The sequence below is a fragment of the Triticum aestivum genome, chromosome 1A, assembly GCF_018294505.1.
Source record: "Triticum aestivum cultivar Chinese Spring chromosome 1A, IWGSC CS RefSeq v2.1, whole genome shotgun sequence".
NCBI classification, from domain to species: Eukaryota; Viridiplantae; Streptophyta; class Magnoliopsida; order Poales; family Poaceae; genus Triticum; species Triticum aestivum.
The window spans coordinates 281,030,247-281,048,405 of NC_057794.1; positions in this window are offsets into that span (position 1 = coordinate 281,030,247).

Genomic DNA, 18,159 nt, shown 5'->3' on the forward strand with positions numbered 1-18,159 from the left:
CTACAAAAAGGATATTGTTTTTATTGGTTTAGGGGATATGTCTCATGATTTTAATTTTGCTAAATTCCATAGACAACCCCAAGATAACCCCATGATAAAGAATTTCCTAGTAAAGATGAAATTATTGGTCTTGCTTCTATTGCCGTGCCTCCTAATGATCCTTTAGAACAATATTTGCTAGATATGTTTATGAATGAAAGAAGGGAAATAGATGAAGTATTCTTTAAACAGGGACCTATTTACAAACACAATTTGCCTGTCTAAATTCTAGGGGATCCTCCTCCACCCAAGGACGATCCCGTGTTTGAGCTTAAACCATTGCCTGATACTCTTAAATATGCTTAGCTTGATGAAAAGAAGATATATACTGTTATTATTAGTGCTAACCTTTCAGAGCAGGAAGAAGAGAAATTATTGAAAAATCTGAAGAAGCACCGTGCTGCTATTGGATATACTCTTGATGACCTTAAGGGCATTAGTCCCACTCTATGGCAGCAGAAAATAAAATTGGAAAAGGATGCTAAACCGGTTGTTGATCACCAACGATGGTTAAATCCTAAGATGAAAGAAGTGGTAAGAAAAGAGATACTAAAGCTTCTTGAGGCAGGTATAATTTATCCCGTTCCTTATAGTCAGTGGGTAAGTCTTATCCATTGTGTCCCTAAGAAGGGAGGTATTACTGTTGTTCCTAATGATAAAGATGAACTGATCCCACAAAGAATTGTTAAAGTCTATAGAATGGTAATTGATTTCCGCAAATTAAATAAAGCTACTAAAAAGATCATTACCCTTTACCTTTTATTGATCAAATGCTAGAAATATTATCCAAACATACACATTTTTGCTTTCTAGACAGTTATTCTGGTTTCTCTCAAATACCTGTGTCAAAAGAGGATCAAGAAAAGACCACCTTTACTTGCCCTTTCGGCACCTTTGCTTATAGACATATGCCTTTTGGTTTATGTAATGCACCTGCTACCTTTCAAAGATGTATGACTGCTATATTCTCTGACTTTTGTGAAAAAATTATTGAGGTTTTCATGGATGATTTTTCTGTATATGGAACCTCTTTTGATGATTGCTTAAGCAACCTTGATCGATTTCTACAGAGATGTGAAGAAACTAATCTTGTCTTGAATTGGGAGAAGTGCCACTTTATGGTTAATGAAGGTATTGTCTTGGGGCATAAAATTTCTGAAAGAGGTATTGAAGTTGATAAAGCTAAAGTTGATGCTATTTAAAAGATGTCATGTCCTAATGAAATTAAAGGTATAAGAAGTTTCCTTGGACATACCGGTTTTTATAGGAGGTTCATAAAAGACTTCTCAAAAATTTCTAGGCCTCTGACTAATCTCTTACAAAAAGATGTTACTTTTGTCTTTGACGATGATAGTGTAGACGCATTTGAAATAATTAAGAAAGCCTTGATTTCTGCACCTATTGTTCAGCCTCCTGATTGGAATTTACCCTTTGAAATTTTGTGTGATGCTAGTGATTATGCTGTAGGTGCTGTTCTAGGACAGAGAGTTGATAAGAAATTAAATGTTATCCAATATGCTAGTAAAGATCTAAACAGTGCCCAGAGAAATTATGCTACTACTGAAAAAGAATTTTTATCAGTTGTCTTTGCTTGTGATAAGTTCATACCTTATATTGTTGATTCTAAAGTAACTGTTCACACTGATCCTATTAAATACAAAGTAACTATTCACACTGATCCTATTAAATACCTTATGGAAAATAAAGATGCTAAACCTAGACTTATTATATGGGTTCTCCTACTACAAGAATTTGATTTGCATATTATTGATAGAAAAGGAGCTGAGAACCCCGTTGCAGACAACTTGTCTAGGTTAGAGAATGTTCTTGATGACCCACTATGTATTGATGATAGCTTTCTTGATGAACAATTAGCTGTCATAAATGCTTCTCGTACCGCTCCATGGTATGCCGATTATGCTAATTACATTGTTGCTAAATTTATACCACCTAGTTTCACATACCAGCAAAAGAAAAAGTTTTTCTATGATTTAAGACATTACTTTTGGGATGACTCACACCTTTATAAAGAAGGAGTAGATGGTGTCATTAGACGTTGTGTACCTGAGCATGAATAGGAATAGATCCTATGCAAGTGTCACTTCGAGGCTTATGGAGGACACCATGCTGGAGATAGAACTGCACATAAGGTATTGCAATCCAGTTTTTATTGGCCTACTCTCTTCAAGGATGCCTGTAAGTTTGTCTTGTCTTGTGATGAATGTCAAAAAATTGGTAATATTAGTAGACGTCAAGAAATGCCTATGAATTATTCACTTGTTATTGAACCATTTGATGTTTGGGGCTTTGATTATATGGGACCGTTTCCTTCCTCTAATGGGTATACACATATTTTAGTCGATGTCGATTACGTTACTAAGTGGGTATAAGCTATTCCAACTAGTAGTGCTGATCATAAAACCTCTATTAAGATGCTTAAAGAAGTTATTTTTCCGAGGTTTGGAGTCCCTAGATATTTAATGACTGATGGTGGTTCACATTTTATTCATGGCGCATTTCGTAAAATGCTTGCTAAGTATGATGTTAATCATAGAATTGCATCTCCATATCACCCACAGTCTAGTGGTCAAGTAGAACTGAGTAATAGAGAGCTTAAACTAATTTTGCAAAAGACTGTCAATAGATCTAGAAAGAATTGGTCCAAGAAACTTGATGATGCATTATGCGCCTATAGAACCGCATATAAAAATCCTATGGGTATGTCTCCATATAAAATGGTTTATGGAAAAGCATGTCACTTACCTCTCGAACTAGAACATAAGGCATATGGGGCCACTAAAGAGCTCAATTATGATTTCAAACTTGCCGGTGAGAAGAGACTATTTGACATTAGCTCACTTGATGAGTGGAGAACCAGGCCTATGAAAATGTCGAACTTTTTAAAGAAAAAGTTCAAAGATGGCATGATAAAAGGATACAAAAATGTGAGTTTAATGTAGGTGATTATGTTCTATTATACAACTCTCGTTTAAGATTTTTTGCAGGAAAACTCCTCTCTAAATGGGAAGGTCCTTACGTTATCGAGGAGGTCTATCGTTCCGGTGCCATAAAAATCAACAACTTCGAAGGCACAAATCCGAGGGTGGTGAATGGTCAAAGAATCAAACATTATATCTCAGGTAATCATATAAATGTTGAAACTAATGTTATTGAAACCGTAACCCCGGAGGAGTATATAAGGGACACCTTACAGAACGTTTCAGCCTCCGAAAAGGAAGAGGTATGTGGTACGGTAAGTAAACCTACTCCAAAACAGTTATAATAGCAATTTTTCTCCGTTTTGGAATATTTAAGAAGCAGTCCGGAAAGGACACGAGGCGTCCATGAGGGAGGAGGGTGCGCCCTACTGATACGTCTCCAATGTATCTATAATTTTTGATTCTTCCATGCTATTATATTATCTGTTTTGGATGCTTAATGGGCTTTAATATACCTTTTTATATTATGTTTGGGACTAACCTACTAACCACAGGCCCAGTGCAAATTGCTGTTTTTTTTCCTATGTCAGTATTTCGTAGAAAAGGAATATCAAACGGAATCCAAACGGAATGAAACCTTCGGGAGAGTTATTTTTGGAACAAATGTGATCTAGGAGACTTGGAGTGGACGTCGAGAAATAAGCGAGGAGGCCACGAGGCAGGAGGGCGCGCCCAGGGGGTAGGCGTGCCCCCACCCTCGTGGGCCCCTCGCAGCTCCACCGACGTACTTCTTCCTCCTATATATAACCATATACCCCAAATAGATCCAGGAGCACCACGAAACCCTATTTCCACCACCGCAACCTTCGGTACCCGTGAGATCCCATCTTGGGGCCTTTTCCGGCGCTCCGCCAGAGGGGGAATCGATCACGGAGGGCTTCTACATCAACACCATAGACTCTCCGGTGATGTGTGAGTAGTTTACTACAGACCTTCGGGTCCATAGTTATTAGCTAGATGGCATCTTCTCTCTTTTTGGATCTCAATACAAAGTTCTCCTCGATTCTCTTGGAGATCTATTCGATGTAATTCTTTTCGCGGTGTGTTTGTCGAGATCCGACGAATTGTGGATTTATGATCAAGATTATCTATGAACAATATTTGATTCTTCTCTGAAATATTTTATGCATGATGTAATATCTTTGCAAATCTCTTCGAATTATCAGTGTGGTTTGGCCTACTAGATTGATCTTTCTTGCGATGGGAGAAGTGCTTAGCTTTGGGTTCAATCTTGTGGTGTCCTTTCCAGTGACAACAGGGGCAGTAAGGCACGTATTGTATTGTTGCCATCGAGGATAAAAATAAGGGGTTAATTTATATCATATTTCTTGAGTTTTTCCCTCTACATCATGTCATCTTGCCTAATGCGTTACTCCATTCTTATGAACTTAATACTATAGATCCATGCTGGATAGTGGTCGATGTGTGGAGTAATAGTAGTAGATGCAGAATCGTTTCGGTCTACTTGTCGCGGACGTGATGCCTATATACATGATCATTCCTAGATGTTCTCATAATTATTCGCTTTCCTATCAATTGCTCGACAGTAATTTGTTCACCCACCGTAGAATTTGCTATCTTGAGAGAAGCCACTGGTGAAACCTATGGCCCCTGGGTCTATCTTCCATCATATTATTTTCATATCAACTTGCTATTTCTATCGTTATTTATTTTGCAACCTTTATTTTCCAATCTATATCATAAAAATACTAAAAATATTTATCTTATTATCTCTATCAGATCTCACTTTCGTAAGTGACCGTGAAGGGATTGACAACCCCTTTATCGCGTTGGTTGCAAGGTTCTTATTTGTTTGTGCAGGTACTAGGCGACTTGCGTGTTACCTCCTACTGGATTGATACCTTGTTTCTCAAAAACTGAGGGAAATACTTACACTACTTTGCTGCATCACCCTTTCCTCTTCAAGGGAAAAGCAACACATGCTCAAGAGGTAGCGAGAAGGATTGCTGGCGCCATTGCCGGGGAGGTTGCACCAAGTCATGTCAAGATTTGGTCTACAACCAACTAGCCATTTTTGACGCCGTCTACGCACAAGTCAAGACATACCAAGTACCCATAACAAACTCTTATCCCTCGCATTACATAATTTGCCATTTGCCTCTCGTTTTCGTCTCCCCCACTTCACCCTTGCCATTTTATTCGCCCTCTTTTCTGCTTGCCTCTTTTTCATTCGCCTCTTTTTGCTTGCCTCTTGTTTGCTTGTGTGTTGGATTGTTTGTCACGATGGCTCAAGATAATACTAAATTGTGTGACTTTTCCAATACCAACAATAATGATTTTATTAGCACTCCGATTGCTCCTCTTACCGATGCTGAATCTTGTCAAATTAATACTGCTTTGCTGAATCTTGTCATGAAAGATCCATTTTTCTGGACTTCCTAGTGAAGATGTCGATACCCATCTAAACAACTTTGTTGATTTGCGTGATATACAAAAGAAGAAAGATGTGGATAATGATATTGAAGCTATTTCCGTTTTCACTTAGAGATCATGCGAAAACTTGGTTTTCCTCTTTGCCTAAAAATAGTATTGATTCGTGGAATAAGTGCAAAGATGCTTTTATCTCTAAGTATTTTCTTCCCGCTAAGATCATCTCTCTTAGAAACGATATTATGAATTTTAAGCAACTTGATCATGAGCATGTTGCACAAGATTGGGAGAGGATGAAATTAATGATATGCAATTGCCCTACACATGGTTTGAATTTATGGACGATCATACAAATTTTTTATGCTGGATTGAATTTTGCTTCTAGAAATCTTTTAGATTCGGCCGTGGGAGGCACTTTTATGGAAATCACTTTAGGAGAAGCTACTAAACTCCTAGATAATATTATGGTTAATTATTCTCAATGGCACACCGAAAGATCTACTAGTAAAAAGGTTCATGTTATAGAAGAAATTAATGTTTTGAGTGGAAAGATGGATGTACTTATGATTTTTTTTGCTAATAAGAGTGTTTATTCTGATCCTAATGATATAACTTTGTCTACTTTGATTGAGAATAAGAATGAATCTATGGATGTGAATTTTGTTGGTAGGAATAATTTTGGTAACAACGCGTATAGAGGAAACTTTAATCCTAGGCCGTTTCCTAGTAATTCCTCTAATAACTATGGTAATTCCTACAACAACTCTTATGGAAATTTTAATAAGATGCCCTCTGATTTTGAGACTAGTGTTAAAGAATTTATGTTTTCGCAAAAGAATTTCAATGCTTTGCTTGAAGAAAAATTGCCTAAGATTGATGAGTTGGCTAGGAACATGGATAGAATTTCTCTTGATGTTGATTCTTTGAAAATTAGATCTATTCCACCTAAGCATGATATCAATGAGTCTCTCAAATCCATGATAATTTCCATTGATGAGTGCAAAGAAAGAACCACTAGGATGCGTGCTAAGAAAGATTGCTTTCTGAAAGCGTGTTCTTCTAGTTTTCATGATAATAAGGATGAAGATCTAAAAGTGATTGGTGTGTCTCCTATTAAATCTTTGTTTTGAAATATGAATCTTGATAATGATGGGACTGGAGATGACTCAACTTTAGTTAAAAGGCGTCCCAATGATTCGGAGTTTTTAGATCTTGATGCAAAAATTGGTAAAAGTGGGATTGAAGAGGTCAAAGATTTACATAGCAATGAACCCACTATTTTGGATTTAAGGAATTTAATTATGATGGCTCTTTGATAGATTGTATTTGCTTGTTGCAATCCATGTTAAATTCTCCTCATGCTTATAGTCAAAATAAAGCTTTTACCAAACATATCGTTGATGCTTTAATGCAATCTTATGAAGAAAAGCTTGAATTAGAAGTTTCTATCCATAGAAAACTTTATGATGAGTGGTAAACTACTATTAAAATTAAAATTAAAGATCATGAATGCTTTGCTTTATGTGATTTGGGTGCTAGTGTTTCCATGATTCCAAAAACTTTGTGTGATGTGTTAGGTTTCCGTGAATTTGATGATTGTTCTTTAAATTTGCATCTTGCGGATTCCACTATTAAGAAACCTATGGGAAGGATTAATGATGTTCTTATTTTGAAAATAGGAATTATGTGCCCATAGATTTCATTGTTCTTGATATAGATTGCAATCCTACATGTCCTATTATTCTTGGTAGACCATTCCTTAGAACGATTGGTGCAATTATTGATATGAAAGAAGGAAATATTAGATTCCAATTTCCGTTAAGGAAAGGCATGGAACACTTTCCTAGGAAGAAAATTAAATTACCTTATTAATCTATTATGAGAGCGACTTATGGATTGCATACCAAAGATGATAATACCTAGATCTATTCTTGTTTTTATGCCTAGCTAGGGGCGTTAAACGATAACACTTGTTGGGAGGAAACCCAATTTTATTTTTGTTTCTTGTTTTTTGTTCCTGTTTAGTAATAAATAATTCATCTAGCTTCTGTTTAGATGTGGTTTTATGCTTTTAATTAGTGTTTGTGCCAAGTAGAACCTTTGGGAAGACTTGGGGGAAGTCTTTGCGATCTTGCTGTAAAAAACAGAAACTTTAGCGCTCACGAGATTTTCTTCCATTTTTTACTGGAGAGTGCGACTAGGTTGATTCTTTTTGCAGACGATTGTCAGACAAATTACTCACGTCCAAAAATTTATTTTAGAATTTTTGGGGTTACATAAGTATTCGAAACCTAGAGATTACTAAAGACTATTCTGTTTTTGACAGATTTTGTTTTTCGTGTGTTGTTTGCTTATTTTGATGAATCTATGGCTAGTATCGGGGCGTATGAACCATAGAGAAGTTGGAATACAGTAGTTTTAACACCAATATAAATAAAGAATGAGTTCATTACAGTACCTTGAAGTGGTGGTTTGTTTTCTTATACTAACGGAGCTCATGAGATTTTCTGTTGAGTTTTGTGTTGTGAAGTTTTCAAGTTTTGGGTAAAGATTTGATGGATTTTGGAATAAGGAGTGGAAAGAGCCTAAGCTTGGGGATGCCCATGGCACCCCAAGTCAAAATTCAAGGACAACCAAAATCTTAAGCTTGGGGATGCCCCGGAAGGCATCCCCTCTTTCGTCTTCGTCTGTCGGTAACTTTACTTGAGGCTATATTTTTATTCACCACATGATATGGGTTTTTCTTGGAGCGTCTTGTATGATTTGAGTCTTTGATTTTTAGTTTACCACAATCATACTTGCTGTACACACCTTTTGGAGATACACACATGAATCGGAATTTATTAGAATACTCTATGTGCTTCACTGATATCTTTTGAGCTACATAATTTTGCCCTAGTGCTTCACTTATATCTTTTAAGAGCACAATGGTGGTTTTATTTTATAGAAATTATTGATCTCTCATGCTTCACTTATATTATTTTGAGAGTCTTTTAGAATAGCATGTTAATTTTCTTTGGTTATAAAATTAGTCCTAATATGATAGGCATCCAAGATGGGTATAATAAAAACTATCATAAAAAGTGCATTGAATACTATGAGAAGTTTGATACTTGATGATTGTTTTGAAATATATAAAGATGGTGGTATTAGAGTCATGTTAGTTGAGTAGTTGTGAATTTTATAAATGCTTGTTCTAAAGTTTGTGATTCCCGTAGCATGCACGTATGGTGAACCGTTATGTGATGAAGTCGGAGCATGATTTATTTATTGATTGTCTTCCTTATGAGTGGCGATCGGGGACAAGCTATGGTCTTTTCCTATCAATCTATCCACCTAGGAGCATGCGCGTAGGTCTTTGTTTCGATAACTAATAGATTTTTGCAATAAGTATGTGAGTTCTTTATGACTAATGTTGAGTCCATGGATTATACGCACTCTCACCCTTCCACCATTGGTAGCCTCTCTAGTACCACGCAACTTTCGCCGGTACCATACACCCACCTTATACCTTCCTCAAAACAGCCACCATACCTACCTATTATGGCATTTCCATAACCATTCTAAAATATATTGCCATGCAACTAACCACCGTTCCGTTCATTATGACACATTACATCATTGTCATATTGCTTTGCATGATCATGTAGTTGACATCGTATTTATGGAAAAGCCACCGTTCATAATTCTTTCATACATGTCACTCTTGATTCATTGCACATCCCGGTACACCGCCGGAGGCATTCACATAGATTCATATTTTATTCTAGCATCTAGTTGTAATTTTTGAGTTGTAAGTAAATAAAAGTGTGATGATCATCATTATTAGAGCATTGTCCCAAGTGAGGAATGGATGATGGAGACTATGATTCCCCCACAAGTCGGGATGAGACACCGGACGAAACATAAAAAAGAGAAAAAGGGAAATAAGAAGAAAAAATGAGAGAAAAAGAGAGAAGGGACAATGCTACTATCCTTTTACCACACTTGTGTTTCAAAGTAGCACCATGATCTTCATGATAGAGAATCTCCTATGTTTTCACTTTCATATACTAGTGGGAATTTTACATTATAGAATTTGGCTTGTATATTCCAATGATGGGCTTCCTTAAAATGCCCTATGTCTTTGTGAGCAAGCGAGTTGGATGCACACCCACTTAGTTTTTTGAGCTTTCATACACTTATAGCTCTAGTGCATCCGTTGCATGGCAATCCTTACTCACTCACATTGATATCTATTGATGAGCATCTCCATGGCCCATTGATATGCCTAGTTGGTGTGAGACTATCTTCTCCCTTTTGTCTTCTCCACAACCACCATTCTATTCCACCTATAGTGCTATGTCCATGGCTCATGCTCATATATTGCGTGAAGATTGAAAAAGTTTGAGAACATCAAAAGTATGAAACATTTGATGGGCTTGTCATCGGGGTTGTGCATGATTTAAATACTTTGTCTGGTGAAGATAGAGCATAGCCATACTACATGATTTTGTAGGGATAACTTTCTTTGGCCATGTTATTTTAGAAGACATGATTGCTTTGTTAGTATGCTTGAAGTATTATTATTTTTATGTCAATATTAAACTTTTGTCTTGAATCTTTAGGATCTGAAAATTCATGCCACAATAAAGAAAAATACATTGAGAATTATTCTAGGTAGCATTCCACATCAAAAATTCTGTTTTTATCATTTACCTACTCGAGGACGAGCAGGAATTAAGCTTGGGGATGCTTGATACGTCTTCAACGTATCTATAATTTTTGATTTTTCCATTATATTATATTATCTATTTTGGATGTTTAACGGGCTTTAATATACCTTTTTATATTATTTTTGGGACTAACCTACTAACCAAAGGCCCAGTGCAAATTGCTCTTTTTTTGCCTACTTTAGTGTTTCACAGAAAAGGAATATCAAACGGAATGAAACACTCGGGAGAGTTATTTTTGGAACAAACGTGATCCAGGAGACTTGGAGTGGACGTCAAGAAAGAAGCGAGGGGGGCACGAGGCAGGAGGGCGCGCCTAGGGGGGTAGGTGCGCCCCTACCTTCGTGGGCCCCTCACAGCTCCACCGACGTACTTCTTCCTCCTATATGTACCCATATACCTCGAAAACATCCAGGAGCACCACGAAACCCTATTTCCACCACCGCAACCTTCTGTACCCATGAGATCCCATCTTAGGGCCTTTTCCGGCGCTCCGCCGGAGGGGGAATCGATCACAGAGGGCTTCTACATCAACACCATAGCCTCTCCAATGATGTGTGAGTAGTTTAACACAGACCTTCGGGTCCATAGTTATTAGCTAGATGGCTTCTTCTCTCTCTTTGGATCTCAATACAAGGTTCTCCTTGATTCTCTTGGAGATCTATTCGATGGAATTCTTTTTGCGGTGTGTTTGTTGAGATCCGATGAATTGTGGGCTTATGATCAAGATTATCTATGCACAATATTTGATTCTTCTCTGAAATCTTTTATGCATGATTTAATATCTTTGCAAGTCTCTTCGAATTATCAGTTTGGTTTGGCCTACTAGATTGATCTTTCTTGCAATGGGAGAAGTGCTTAGCTTTGGGTTCAATCTTGCGGTGTCCTTTCCCAGTGACAGAAGGGGCAGCAAGGCACGTATTTTATTGTTGCCATCGAGGATAAAAAGATGGGGTTTATATCATATTGCTTGAGTTTATCCCTCTACATCATGTCATCTTGCCTAATGCGTTACTTTGTTCTTATGAACTTAATACTCTAGATGCATGCTGGATAGCGGTCGATGTGTGGAGTAATAGTGGTAGATGCAGAATCGTTTCGGTCTACTTGTCGCGGACGTGATGCGTATATACATGATCATGCCTAGATATTCTCATAATTATTCGCTTTTCTATCAATTGCTCGACAGTAATTTGTTCACCCACCGTAGAATTTGCTATCTTGAGAGAAGCCACTGGTGAAACCTATGGCCCCCGGGTCTATCTTCCATCATATTATTTTCATATAAACTTGGTATTTCTATCGTTTCTTATTTTGCAATCTTTATTTTCCAATCTTTATCATGAAAATACCAAGAGTATTTATCTTATTGTCTCTATCAGAGCTCACTTTCGTAAGTGACCGTGAAGGGATTGAGAACCCCTTTATCGCGTTGGTTGCGAGGTTCTTGTTTGTTTGTGCAGGTACTAGGCGACTTGCGTGCTACCTCCTACCGAAATACTTACGCTACTTTGCTGCATCACCCTTTCCTCTTCAAGGGAAAACCAACGCATGCTCAAGAGGTATCACCTACCTCGTGTGTCCTCCGGACTCCGTTTTCTTGCACGATACTCCTTTTGGTAGGTTAAAATTCATTATATAATCTCCCGAAGGTTTTGACCACCATATCACCCAAATATCTCTTGTCTTTGTTTTGAGCTGTTTTTCTGACAGATCTAGATCACCATGACGTCTTCAAGCGCCCCCAAGGACAAGGTTTTTGAGAGGGTCATCAACCCCTACCTCGTGGAGGTGCTGCAACACCCTCAGACCATTGAGTTGCGTGAGGGGGTGCTGCACATCCACGATGTTGACGGACCAAGGCGGACTAGAAGCGTGGAGACAAGACTCGAAGCAATGGAGCAACAAGTTTTCAAGTGCCAGGGGATGGTGGAACGCGGACTCGACGGCAACCACATGATGATCGCGGAGTTCACCAACAATCACAAGCTAGATGCCAAGAACATTGGGGAGACCATCTTCAAGCTGCGTCGCCCCACCTCTGTTGCCCCTCCTCCAAGCCGCGTTGCCCCACCCCACCTTTATAAGCCGCTGCCTCGCCTCATTTTCTCCTCCAACCACCACCTGCAGCAAGTCACCGCAGCCGCAGCCGCCGAAGCCGCCGCAAGCCGCCACCGCAGCCCTCAAATCGCGCCGCCGCTTCCCCGCGAAGTCGCCCTCCACCACCGAAGCCACCTCGCCCCTCCTTGCCACCTCGCCCGCCGTCGCCGGAGATCCGACGCCGCCGTCGTCGAACCGTCGGTAAAAACCGCCGCCGAACCGCCTGGTTTTCTTTCAATTTTTTCTTCGGTTGTCTTTTAAAACCTGAATTGTCATTTTAGTTATTTAGAGAACATTCATTGGTTTAGCGTCTAGAGCGAATGAATTCATCGCTTAAGTTTTTATACCGGACGTTCGTCCGATTAGTTTCTGTTTCGTAGCTAGGGACCTAGATGCAATTACTTTTCTTATAGATTAGTCCCTACTTTTCAATCTATCACAACTTTTTACCCGTTTGTTCAAATTCGATGAAGCCAATGCAAAATTCTTCGGTATGATCTCACCTATCCAGAAAACCAACACAACTTTATTTTTGAAAGTTTAAAAGTTGAATTCAAACAGATTTGAATTTGAACTTCTTTTGATCGTATCTCGAGTTTCACAACTCCGGTTTAATTGATTCTTTTTGCAAATAGAAGCTCTTGACGTAAACGTTTTGTTAAATCTAATCCACATAATTTTAGTACTATTGAAAAAAAAATTCTGTTCACAAGAGTTATTTTCTTGTTTTCGAAGTTTTCTGAGATCTTTCTTTGAATCTTGTGCATGAGTGTTTACGTATGTTATTGCTTGCTCACACTAGATTGTCCGGAGTGCCCAGAGTAGAATTGTTAGGACTTTGAGTGTGGAGTACTTCATCAACTTTAACAGGCAAGTTTGCACTTTTGATCATACCAATCCTATGTTTTTATTATGCATGTACTGCCCTCTATCAACATAGTAGTATGCTTGTGTAGGACTACTATGCTATGTTAAACCCAGATAGGTTAGCCATGATCCTGATAATCTTTGTTGCCACTTTGGGAATCATTATAGTGTAGTTATTGCTTAGCCATGCTATGGTAGACGTGGATTGGGCATCATGTGATTTATGAAAGTTTTGAGAGAACTTAAACAATGACTACATTAACAACTTATATGTACTGTATTTCCTCGGAGGCTCTGCAATACCAATTAATCAATCATGTGGGCCGAAAGGTTTGTTGGGACCAGTCGACAAGTCTGTATCCTCCAGGAGGCTCTACATTACTCAAGAAAAGGTGGGGAATGCCGCCTAGGTTCAAAAAGGTTGGACATGTTTCATAGAAAGTAGCTTCCGTGTGCAGCCACAAGCCATTATGGGCTCTGGAATAGTTGAGTAAGTTGTGGGAAACCTTTCCATGATAGGCTAGCAGATGTAGGGAAATTGTAGGTGCACCGGCCTATCTATAGGTTAAGGAGACCTCTTCGGAAAGAGTATGTCTAGATCATGCGGTTCTCAAACATTAGGCAGTGCGACGAATTCAACGGAGGAGATCAAGTCTTGTGGGAAAAAGTGCGCAAACCTCTGTAGAGTGTACAAACTAATCATGATTAGCCGTGTCCCCTGTTATGGACAACTTTGAGCACCTGGACTTGAAACCTCTAGAAGATTTTCTCATCTCAAATAATTATTCTGATGTGGGTTTAATTAAACCATGATCCCTGGGGGCTCTCATAGGTGGGTTAAGTTGGAGGCGGTCCAATTTAACAATAGGATAATAAAAATGTAAAGGAATAAAATTTGGCTAGTGAGTAGAAGTAGGACAAAATTGGCTTTATGCAAAAATAACCCTTAGAGCTATCCACTTGTTATATCCTTGCATGTAGATGATAGGTCTGTTTTTGTACTTTGGGTGTGACTTGCCAATACATTAAATGTATTGACCCTTTGTGGCTACAATGTTTCATGTTGCAGGTTTTTCAGACGCAGAGTAAGGTGCGATGGGTCGTTGTTCTGCACTCAATTTTGTCATGGAGTTGGATGGACTCATTTACCTTCCCAGCTTCCGCAATTATTTTATTTAGATGGCCTTCAGCCATATTGTTGTAATAAATACTCTTTTGAGGACCTCGATGTAATAAAGTGTGTGATTGAACTCTATTATAATTCCTCGAGTAATGTGTGTGCCAGCAAACCAATCCAGGGATGACACTTAAGCACAGAGACTTCGATCCATTGGGATCGGGTCGCTACATTGAGCATTGCGAAGAGCTCGGGAATCATCTTGTTCATCCTTTGCATATTATAGTTCATCATGAAGCCTTTATACCTTGGTGGCAGTGATTGAAGAACTCTGTCAATGACACTATCATCCGGATGATTAACTCCTAGCTGAGTCAAGTGGTTATGGTACCCAGACATTCTGAGTATGTGTTCACTGACAGAACTGTTCTCCTCCATCTTGCAGCTATAGAACTTGTTGGAGACTTCATATCTCTCAACTCGGGCATTTGCTTGAAATATCAACTTCTATTCCTGAAACATCTCATATGCTCCATGACGTTCAAAATGTCTTTGAGGTCCCGATTCTAAGCCGTAAAGCATGGCACACTAAACTATTGAGTAGTCATTAGATTTAGCTTGCCAGACATTCACAACGTCAGCAGTTGCTCCTGCAGCAGGCCTTGCACCTAGCGGTGCATCAAGGATGTAATTCTTCTATGCAACAATGAGGATAATCCTCAAGTTACGGACCCAGTCTGTGTAGTTGCTACAATCATCTTTCAACTTAGCTTTCTCTAGGAACGCATTAAAATTCAAGGGAACGGTAGCACGGGCCATTGATCTACAACATAGATATGCAAAAACTATCCGGACTAAGTTCATGATAAATTTAAGTTCAATTAATCATATTACTTAAGAATTCCCACTTAGATAAACATCCCTTGAGTCATCTAAATGATCACATGATCCATATCAACTAAACCATGCCCGATCATCGCGTGAGATGGAGTAGTTTTCAATGGTGAATATCTCTATGTTCATCATATCTACTATATGATTCACGTTCGACCTTTCGGTCTCAGTGTTCCGAGGCCACATGTCTGTACATGCTAGGCTCATCAAGTTGAACCCAAGTATTCTGCACATGCAAAACTGTCTTGAACCCGCTATATGTGAATGTAGAGCTTATCACACCAGTTCATCAGGTGGTGTGTCGGCACGACGAACTGTCGCAATGGTGCATACTCAGGGAGAACACCTATACCATGAAATTTAGTGAGGGATCGTCGTATAATGCTACCGCCGTACTAAGCAAAATAAGATGCATAAAAGATAAACATCACATGCAGTCAAAATATGTGACATGATATGGCCATCATCATCTTGTGCCTTTGATCTCCATCTCCAAAGCACTGTCATGATCTCCATCATCACCGGCTTGACACCTTGATCTCCATCGTAGTGTCGTTATCGTCTCGCCAACTATTGCTTCTACAGCTATCGCTAACGCTTAGTGATAAAGTAAAGCACTCACATGGCGGTTGCATTTCATACAATAAAGCGACAACCATAAGGCTCCTACCAGTTGCCGATAACTTTTACAAAACATGATCATCTCATACAATAACGTACATCACATCATGTATTGACCATATCACATCACAACATGCCCTGCACAAACAAGTTAGACATCCTCTACTTTGTTGTTGCAAGTTTTACGTGGCTGCTACGGGCTTCTAGTTAGAACCGTTCTTACCTACGCATCAAAACGACAATGATGTTTCGTCAAGTTTGTAGTTTAAACAAGGACCGGCCGTAGTCAAATTTGATTCAACTAAAGTTGGAGAAACAAACACCCGCTAGCCACCTTTATGCAAAACTAGTTGCATGTCTGTCGGTGGAACCAGTCTCATGAACGTGGTCACGTAAGGTTCGTCCAGGCCGCTTCATCTAACAATACCGCCGAATCAAAATAAGACGTTGGTGGTAAGAAGTATGACTATGATCGCCCACAACTCTTTGTGTTCTACTCGTGCATATCATCTACGCATAAACCTGGCTCGGACGCCACTATTGGGGAATGTAGCATGCAATTTCAAAAAAATTCCTACGATCACGCAAGATCTATCTAGGAGATGCATAGCAATGAGAGGGGGAGAGTGTATCCACGTACCCTTGTAGAACAAAAGCGGAAGCGTTAGCTTAACGCGGTTGATGTAGTCGAACATCCTCTCAATTCAACCGATCAAGCACCCAACGTACGACACCTCCGAGTTCTGCACACATTCAGCTCGATGACGTCCCTCGAACTCTTGATCCAACAAAGTGTCAAGGGAGAGTTTCGTCAGCACGATGGCGTGGTGACGGTGATGGTGATTTGGTCCGCGCAGGGCTTCGCCTAAGCACTACGACAAATATGACTGGAGGAGTAAACGGTGGAGGGGGCACCGCACACGGCTAAGAATAATTGATGTTCTTAGAGGTGCCCTTCCGCCCCCGTATATAAAGGAGGGAGAGGGACGAGGCTGGCCTAGGTGGCGCCCCCAAGGAGGGAGGACTCCTACTAGGACTCCAAGTCCAATTCGGACCCCCTTCCTTTTACCGGAGGGGGAAAGGGGGAAAGAGAGGGAGAGGGAGAAGGAATGGGGGTTCGCGCCCCTCCCCTTGTCCAATTCAGACTCCCCATGGGGGGCACCTCCTTGTGGGCTGCCCTGCCTCTCCCCAATGGCCCATATGGCCCATTACTTCCCCCGGGGGATTCCGGTAACCCCCGGGTACTCCGATAAATTCCCGAGAAGCTCCGGAACCATTATGGTGTCCGAATACTATCTTACAATATATCAATCTTTACCTCTCGACCATTTCGAGACTACTCGTCATGTCCGTGATCTCATCCGGGACTCCGAACAATCTTCGGTCACCAAAACACATAACTCATAATACAAATCGTCATCAAACATTAAGTGTGCGGACCCTATGGGTTCGAGAACTATGTATACATGACCAACATACATCTCCGGTCAATAACCAAAAGCGGAACCTGGATTCTCATATTGGTTCCTACATATTCTATGAAGATCTTTATCTGTCAAACCGCAATAACATACGTTACTCCCTTTGTCATTGGTATGTTACTTGCTCGAGATTCGATCGTCGGTATCTCCATACCTAGTTCAATCTTGTTACCGGCAAGTCTCCTTAGTTGTTCCGTAATGCATCATCTCGTAACTAACTCATTAGTCACATTTCTTGCAAGGCTTATCATGTTGTGCATTACCGAGAGGGCCCAGAGATACCTCTCCGATACTCGGAGTGAAAAATCCTAATCTCGATCTATGCCAACCCAACAAACACCTTCGGAGATACCTGCAGAGCATCTTTATAATCACCCAGTTATGTTGTGATGTTTCATAGCACACAAGGTATTCCTCTAGTATCCGGCAGTTGCATAATCTCATAGTCAAAGGAATATATATAAGTCATGAAGAAAGCAATAGCAATAAAACTGAATGATCATAATGCTAAGCTAACGGATGGGTCTTGTCCATCACATCATTCTCCTAATGATGTGACCCCATTTATCAAATGACAGCACATGTCTATGGTTAGGAAACTTAACCATCTTTGATTAACGAGCTAGTCTAGTAGAGGCTTACTAGGGACACGATGTTTTGTCTATGTATCCACACATGTATCAAGTTTCTGGTTAATACAATTCTAGCATGAATAATAAACATTTATCATGATATAAAGAAATATAAAATAACAACTTTATTATTGCCTCTGGGGCATATTTCCTTCAGTGTGCATCCAACTCGCTTGCTCACGAAGACCTAGGGTAATTTGAGGAAGCCCATCAGTGGAATATACAAGCCAAGTTATATAATAAAAATTCCCACTATTATATGAAAGTGATAACATAGGAGACTCTATCATGAAGATCATGGTGCTA